The following is an 8,812-nucleotide window of genomic DNA, read 5'->3' as shown; positions in this document are numbered from 1 at the left end:
TTATATACATATTGAATATATTAATTATTTTGGACTTTTATGATCCTTGTGGGTCCCTTTCAACTCAGGAGTTTCTATGATAATTTTTGTATGATACTTTTGCAAAGAGCAATCAAGGAATCATATTGAACAATGGTGGTTGCTTGATTGCTAGTACTTTAAAACACTAAACTGCTTGTATTTGAGTTTATCTTGGATGTTGTCCATTCTGTTTTACAGTCTCAAACATAATCTTATTACAACAACAAAAAATTTTAATACTGAAACACATCTACAATTGGCAATATTATATTTATTGGCCATTGTGTTGGAAATTTCCTTTTCTTGTACCAACAAAGTATTGCAGGCTTATAAACAGGAGAAATCTTGCTGCTAGTAGTAACACTTAACAATGTAATAACAAAGATATTTCATTGTTTAAATACCCATTATAATTTATATATTTAATTTATCCTTATTAATTTATCAATTAGTGCTTTGACATAGGACTTTTTTATATTATTATATACTATTATATACATCATTACGTGCTATTTTTATATTACTTTATACTACAGTGAATATTCCTAACGTACTTTACATGCTTTCATTATAACTTTCAGTGTTGCATAATACATAACAAGAATATTGTAGTCTAAAAGTCTGGTGATTTGTAGCTGTTGTTTTAATTAAGGAATAGCCATTTATTGAATATTAATACTGGTTTTTGTATTTTAATTGTTTGGGGGAGGATGACAGTTCAGAAGCATAAGAGTATTTTTTTGTAGTAGAAATCATTATATATACTTTGTATATATAGTAAATGTATATATGGTGAATGACATTCAGGATGACATATTTTCCTTAAACATTAATATTTTGCTTAAGCCATTGCTGATTCAGTTGTCAGCAGTTGTCAGATATTTAAATTAAAAATGGGAGCATGTAGCTTGGCTGTTTTTAATTGGAAATCATGGTTATCAATAGCATGACATATTGCATAGTCATCTTTGTTGTGCATGTATCACCAAACACCAAACCACAAAATAGTAAATTTCTCTTAATTTTCCTTCCTTAACTTCATGAGAGTTACATTATTGTAATATTTCCCCAATCATTCTTTATAGAGAATTATCTATTGAAGTTTTATCTAAAAGGTAACTAACTCATCTGTCACATTAATAGTTTATGTTTTTCTTCAATTACAGACCAGCAAAGTCAGCTAATTATAGGAATGTTTTATACTGGAAAGCAGACAGATTTTGAAATGAAAACTTTTTTTGTGGCAATGCCGGTGGTATTTGCAAAAATGTTAGTCTCTGACATACCCAGAACAATGCAAATGTCAATTATAGATTATTCTAATCATGGGAGCAGAACAAGTCAATTCATGTAGAAGGGGCTTGATTATTTGAGTCAAACTTTGCTGACAAAGAGGGTGAACTTCTAAACCATGCACCATGTCTCTTTTATGTCACCACTTTCTGTCTTGAATTATTTGTCTGGTGATAATATAGCTTACAGGTGTAACTACTTCAGGTCAGTACTTCACACAGCAAATCAGAAATGCATTCACCCCTGGGTAGATTTTCCATTTGTTTATCTAGCTATATGCCTGAGAGAGAAGATAGACACATGAATCTGTGCAAACAGTTTGTTCAGACAGCGTAGTTTTTAGTTAAAAATCATCTAAAAGATTTAGCATACAATGATGGAATTTCACAGAAAACAGATCAGTTTAGTTGGGTGAGATATGTTTTTTTCACAAAGACATGTTGCTTAACACTGATTGCAGCACTTTTTGTCTATCTTAAGCAGTTAAACTCTCCATTAAACTTTACAGGATTGTACCTAGGATTGATGCTCATATGGCAAGTGCCCACTGCCTCATAAAATAATCTCCACCTGCTTTATGTATTTTATGTCTTTCATCTTCTTTTAATTTTCTTCTTCAGTGTTAAAAAGATTTATTGAAAGTTAACTCTGACCAGAGTTCACCTCTTCTAGCTCTTTCAAAGGTGTGTTAAAGATGATCCAGCAGATTTTAAAGTGTTTACTTTTAGAAGTATTAACTATTCTACAGGGCTATTGTGAAATGAAATATCTTCTCTCACTTTGTTATGTGGATATGTCATCTGATTATTTTTAAAAACTAAAAGGTTTTTATTGAACAATTCTGACTTTGACACAATTATCAGTGATTTGAGAATTTCCATTAGGTAGCAGAAAGTGCTACTAGACAATTTTCTTTAGGGAGAGTATCTTTGGGGTGCCTTTGTTATGAATAATTTGTCCATAATTTATTTTTCCTTATATGTGGAAATTCCTGTGTACGTGGTCCTAGTGCAATGTCACTTCTGTCTACTTTCTTTTTGCTAACTTCACTACGCTAAAGTGGAGGTTAAAAGAATTTTGCTATACAGTGTTGCTACATTCAAACCCCAAATCTCTATTCGGCCATTTTAGCTGTTTCTAGATGTTACAATAGTGAAACCAACAATGCCAATTTATGGTATCTCTCATGTAACTTCCATCCAGATAATAATAGTAGAACGTACCGTTTTCAAGTACTGAAGTAACTGCCACAAAAGAAACATTTTTTTTTTAACCTGTTTTGAGGCAACTACTGATTTTAAGTGCTGTAGTAAGATTACCTTATAGTTAGGAAAAAAACTGTACCCTTTGGCCATTTGGCATAGTTATTATAAATCAGAGCCAACTTGGTCTTCACTGCCAACAAGCAATTTTAGGTGTTATCATAAAATTTATTCAGTTTCCTAGAGTGGGTTATTCTTTTCTCATGTATGCCCTAAATTTGAATTAAGTCTCACAAGTCTAAAAATTTTAGAAAATGCCTATGGCTGACTGGCAGTTTTGTCCATAAGGACACTGTAGCACAGAGCTGACCAATGCTGGAAAAGTGAATATTAGTTTAAACTTAGACCAATAAAACAAAATCCTTTGCTCTTATGGAATTCACCAGTTCTGGAAACTGCTGAGGTGAAAAGGAGAATTAATCCATAATCAGTTGGATGTGGAATGCTTCTGCCATACAGTTGTGATAAGAAAAAAAGGAAGTTTTACAGGATAATGTTAAAGGTCTTTCAAGGTGTCCTGGTTTTAGCTGGAACAGAGTTAATTTTCTTCATTGTGGCTAGTATGGGGCTGTGTTTGGAATTGTGCTGAAACATTGCTGATAATTTATGGATGTTTTTGTTATTGCTGAGCAGTGCTTGCACAGCTTCTTCTTCTCACGCCATCCCTCCAGCAAGTAGGCTAGGAGTGTACAAGGAGTGCTCTGCAGAGGGATCTGGACAGGCTGGATTGATTGGCTGAGGCCAGTTGTACGAGATTCAACAAGGCCATGGTGTAGTCATGGTGCTTAGGGGCATTGTTTAGTGGTGAATGTGGTAGTGCTGGGTTTACAGTTGGATTTGATGATCTTAGAAGTGTTTTCCAGCCTTAATGCCTCTGGAATGCCTAATGGGAGAAGACAAGGCTGTGATGGATGACCCCAGCTGACCAAAGGCATGTTCCATACCATATGACATCATGTTCAGCAATAAAACTGGGGTCAGGTTGATGAGGGTGTCACTGCTCGGAACTGGCTGGACATTAGTTGCTTGGTGGTGAACAATATATTCTTATTTGCATCACTTGTCTGTCTTGGGTTTTATTTCTCTTTCATTGATATTACTCTTCTCATACAATTTATTATTATTAATTCAGAATCACAGAATCATCAAGGTTGGAAGAGATCTTCAAGATCATCTAGTCCAACTGTCAACCCAGTACCACCATAATCACTCTTAAACCATATCCCCAAGTGCCACATCCAGACATCTCTTGAATGCTTTCAGATATGGTGACTCTACCGTCTCCCTGAGTAACTTACTCAAATGTCTGACTGTGGGGGCAGGCGGTGGGCCCACCGAGCCCCTAGAGCTTGACGAGCTTAAAATATTAGATGGTATTAGGCTGTTCCTGTGAGAGCAATGAAGTTAATTAACTGTTCCCATGGACAGAGCAGCTTTGAGTATCAGGGAGCTGACTAGAAAGGAGATAAACAGGATGGAATGTGCAAGGACAGGGCTGTTGGCTGTGTTTCAGGGTGCAGGTGTTAATTCTTGGGTGTTTTTGTAAAAAATATATTTACAATAAGTGTGTGGGAAAGTGTGGATTAGCTCTCATAAAGCAGGCTGCTGTGCTTAGGCAGCAAACACCCTTGTCTCATCTCTCTGTGTGTGTGTGTCTACTTTCTCTACTGACCAAACCTAACTGATACGACAGATACCCCGCGACATCTGACCACTATTTCAGTGAATTTTTTTCCTAATATCTAATCTAAACCTCCCCTGGCACATCTTAAGGCCATTTCCTCTCATCCTTTTGCTTGAAACATGTCAAAAAAGACTCCTTTCAGTTAGTTGTAGAGACTAATGAGGCGCCCTGAGCCTCTTCTCCAGACTAAATAGCCCTAGTTCCCTCAGATGCTCCTCACAGGACGTGTTCTAGACTCTTCATCAGCTTCATTGTTCTTCTTTATTGTTTCATTTTATTTTAATTATTAAACTGCTTTTATCTCAAGCCATGAGTTTTCTCACTTTTAACCTTCTCTTTCTCTCTCCCCATTCCACTGTGGGGTGGGGAATGAACAGGTGGCTGTGTAGTGCTTAGCTGCCAGCTGGGGTTTAGCCATGACACAAGGAAAAGAAAAACAGAAGATGCACTGTGTAATGACCTTTAGGAGGCCTTGCCTTGGAATAAAAATCAAAATTCTGTTCCATGTTTGTATTCCCTTCATGATCTATGCTCAGAAAGGATACCACAGAAGTACCTGACTGAAGAATAGATGTAGAGTAGAGCCGTTAAAATGGATTTAAAAGGATTGTTTTATCTGAGGATTCTGATAATAATCAATAAATGAATAATTCACAATATTCGATTAAATGACAGAAGGCCTGTTTCGTTTCTGCAATCGTCTTGCATACATGAAACTCCCTCCCTTTGCTGCTGTGTGTCAGTACCCATCTGGACCCAAGCAACAAACAAATTCCATCTGGTTGAGACTCAGCAATGACATTGTCAAGCATGAAATACTGGACATTTGCAGATATCCACAGAAAGTGCCTGCTGCTCAGCCAGGATGCTTTAACTTTTGATGCCTGCTTCCATGTAGTTCAGCTATTTGTGATATCAAGCCTTCCAACAGGAGACCAATTAATATTTTCAGCCTCAGGTCAGGTGCCTCCATTTATGCAACTGTGAGTTAAAATTGCAGAATGGGATCCAGACCCTGGGCTATTAACCTTTTACATTGGCCAGAGCAATGTTGCTTTGTTTTGAGAGACTGGCTGTCACAGGAGGATTTCATACCACCTTATAACAATTGCGGTTATCTATCCCTTCCCTATTGCATAATATTTGAATCTTTCAGGTCCTGTTCAGGCAAAAATACTTGATGTAAATTGTCGTAGTTTACTGGTACTGAAAGGAGATTTACATTTTATAAGTAATACAACCCACCTGTGTGCACTGGATTTGGCTGGGGTGGATTAAATTTTCTAAATAACAGCTTACATGTTTTAGATTTTTCACCAAGAAAATGCTTATAACCCAGCAATGTTTTAGCTCTTGCTGAACAGTGTTTGCACAGGCCATTTGTCACTCTGCTCAACCAGTGAATAGATTGGGGATGTGCAAGAGGTTGGGAGGGAACAGAACTATACAGATGACCCATATTCCATGCCATATAATGTCATTGTTAGTAGTAAAATCCAGGACAACTTGTTTAGGGAGCTTAGCTATCTTTCACATGGAAACTGGCTGGGTGTCAGCCTATCTATGGGAGATGGTGAGTGATTGTATTTGCCTCATTTGTCTTATTTTGTATTTTCTCCTCCTACTTTTGTTTTGCTTTTTAAACTATTTTTATCACTACTGTTACAACCTGCCCCTGAAGGCGAGGATAACTCAGGTTCTTGTTAATAGATCCCTTGGGGTGAGATAGATTGAAATGACACTGAATGACCGGTGTTTATACGTATATGATTTATTTTAGAACAAGTTGCAATGGAAAAGAAGTATGTAGCCATTTTGGTTATTATATATAGTAATATAGCAATATAAAAGCACAAAAATGACATGGAAATGTATAAGGAAAATAAAGTGAAAGAAAGGATAAGAGTAGAAAGATATCACCACCTTGATATTTTTTTATCATCTAGCAGAGTATATGGCAATTTGAAGACTTTGAGATAAATATGGAACGAAAATAATCAGCACTGTTGAAGATGAAGAGCTTATGTGTGAGGGCATTAGAAGCTTTGTATTGAAAGTATAAAGCATTGGCTTTAACTTGTGTACTGAATAAACATACATTTGCATTCATATTGAAATACCTGAAAATAAAATACTTTTTTTAACATCTACATTAGTGTTCAGTTAAGCTAAAATTGCTTTCCATTCAAATAGAGAATGAATATATACATTAATTTACGTTAAAAATAATTCAACTGATTGAATACTCTTTTCAACAGTTATGAATACTTCATCTAATGGGATTCACTTTTTATGTGCAAAAAATGAAAAAGTAAAAATCAAAGGAAATGTTCTAAAAAACCTTGAAAACCTTCTTGATTCTTTTTTTGTGAAATACTGTTGATTAACATTCCAGCCATGTAATGTAAAGTATCCTAATTATAGTACTACTGTGCATGACAGAGATTAACAAAAATACACTTAATAACCGAAAATCTATTTTGTTAAAATTAGGAAAGTTTTTTTCACTAAGCACTCAAAGAACTGACAGAAAATTAATTCTGCTATTAAGTCAAAAAAAGCTGCAGTTTATCTGCTAATATTTGCTACAAGGTATTTTCTGCAATGGTTGTGTTTTATTGTATAACTTTTTATACCCTGTAGCAGCGAAAACACTTGTGATTTACTGTCAGTGTATTAAGATCTGATGTCAGTGACTTAATGAACAGAATAGAGAGAGAATGGAGCTGACCATGCTTAGACTTGCTCTCCACCTCTGTATTCTAGCCTTGAGCTGCTTGCCAGAAGTATATTGATACATATTAAGAGGATATGTTGAATTTCTAAATTAAATCAATTGAATGGTGTATATTTTTTCCATAGAGATTTCTTACTCATATTAATAAAAAAAAAAAAAAAGCTTCACTTGATCCATTCAAAGCTGTAGCTGTCAATGCCTATAGAAGTTTTATAGCCTTTACTTGAATGTGCATCTTTCCTCTATTGTTCAACATGGAAAACCAAACAATAAGAACACCACTACCACAGTTGAAGCTAGAAATTTAAAACTAGTCAGTAAAACTTTTCCAGATAAAGGAGTTCATGCCTTTCATAGATGGATGCAACTGGCCATCTGGCAAATAGAATAAATGTTCTGTGAAGTTCATTTTTATCAGTGTGTAGGGAAAACGTATTTAGTACCTTTTAACATTGTGCTATAAAGAGAAATTAAGGATAATGAATTACTACTGTGCTGTACTTCAAAAATGTAGGAATTGCTAGTGTATTGGTGAGGCAAGAAAGTCTTCACCAACAAGTCAGCCAGACTTATAAGGACAGCTTTAAACCAGACTTACCAGGAGAATCGAATAGAGTTTTGAATAATGAAAACACCTGTGAAATGCCTCAAAGAAATTAGGCCATGTTCCTCTAGAATGGTGACACAGTCAACAGCCCAACTGAAATGACTCTATATGAATGGAGTAGAATGCATCAAAAAACAAGAGAAGCTGGAAGCCACTGTGCAGCTAGAAAACTAGGATCAAATCCCTGGCACTGAAACCTGGTGGTATGAATCACATGACTGGGGCTCTGTAATCAGTAGTTGTAAACCAGGATTTTGCAGGAACAGGCAAAGAGAAGCCATACTGGACCTGTTGCTTGCCAACAGGTCAACTAACAAGAGATGTCAAGACTGCTGGCAGCTTGGGCTGCAGTGATCACGTCCTGGTGAGTTCACGATCTTAACGGACGCGGACAGAGGAAGAGTAAAGAGACTGAATTTTAGAACTCACAGTTCTTTGAGGAGTTTGTAGATGGATCCCCTTGGGAAATTGCCCTGAGGGACAAAGAAGATGAACAAAACTGACAGTTCTCTAAGGAAATCTTTTTCAGAGCACAAGAGCTCTTGATTACTGTGTGTAAGAAACCAGACAAGGAAGGCAGAAGACTTCAGTCAGCTGATATAGTTGCTAACCCTCTCTCCATCATATTTGAAAAGTCACAGCAGTCAGGCAAAGACCCCAATGACTGCAGAAAAGGTAAAAAGGAGAACCCTAGGTACTACTGACCAGTCAGCTTTTCAGTGTATAAAAGGAAGCTTGAGCTTGTAAGAAAAACAGAGAAAGGCTTTTAAACAAGGTCTGAAGTGACCAAACAAGGTGGAATGTCTTTAAACTGAAAGAGGCTATATTTAGAATCGACGTAAGGAAGAAATTTTTCACTATGAGTGTGGTGAGACACTGGAACAGGTTGGCCAGAGAAGTTGTGGATGCCCCATCCCTGGAAGCGTTCAAGGCCAGGTTGGATGAAGCTTGGAGGAACCTGGTCTAGTGAAAAGTGTCCTGGTCCCTGACAGGGGGGTTGAAACTAGATCTAGCCCAAACCATTCCAAGATTCTGTGATCCTAGAATTCTATGATTCCATGATTCTGTACTTTTAAGGGTGCAATGTGCACAAGTGCTTTAACCGTGGAAGAAAAGAATAAGGAAGTTAGCAATGAAAATGGCTAACTCTTACCATGCACATGTATAAGTCAGTATATTTATTTTCCAGCTTAAAAATCCAGAAAATA

The 8,812-nt window shown here is 36.4% G+C and overlaps 1 pseudogene; it reads left to right on the top strand.

Annotated features, from left to right (window-relative positions):
• LOC108497123 overlaps positions 1-8,571 on the top strand; it is a 93,365-nt pseudogene extending 84,794 nt beyond the window's left edge.
• Positions 8,572-8,812: the final 241 nt, after the last annotated feature.

Source organism: Lepidothrix coronata, unplaced genomic scaffold (genome assembly GCF_001604755.1).
Source record: "Lepidothrix coronata isolate B3197 unplaced genomic scaffold, Lepidothrix_coronata-1.0 Scaffold45, whole genome shotgun sequence".
Lineage (NCBI taxonomy): Eukaryota > Metazoa > Chordata > Aves > Passeriformes > Pipridae > Lepidothrix > Lepidothrix coronata.
The sequence above is the reverse complement of the archived record's forward strand: the minus strand, read 5'-3'. Positions and strand labels throughout refer to the sequence as shown.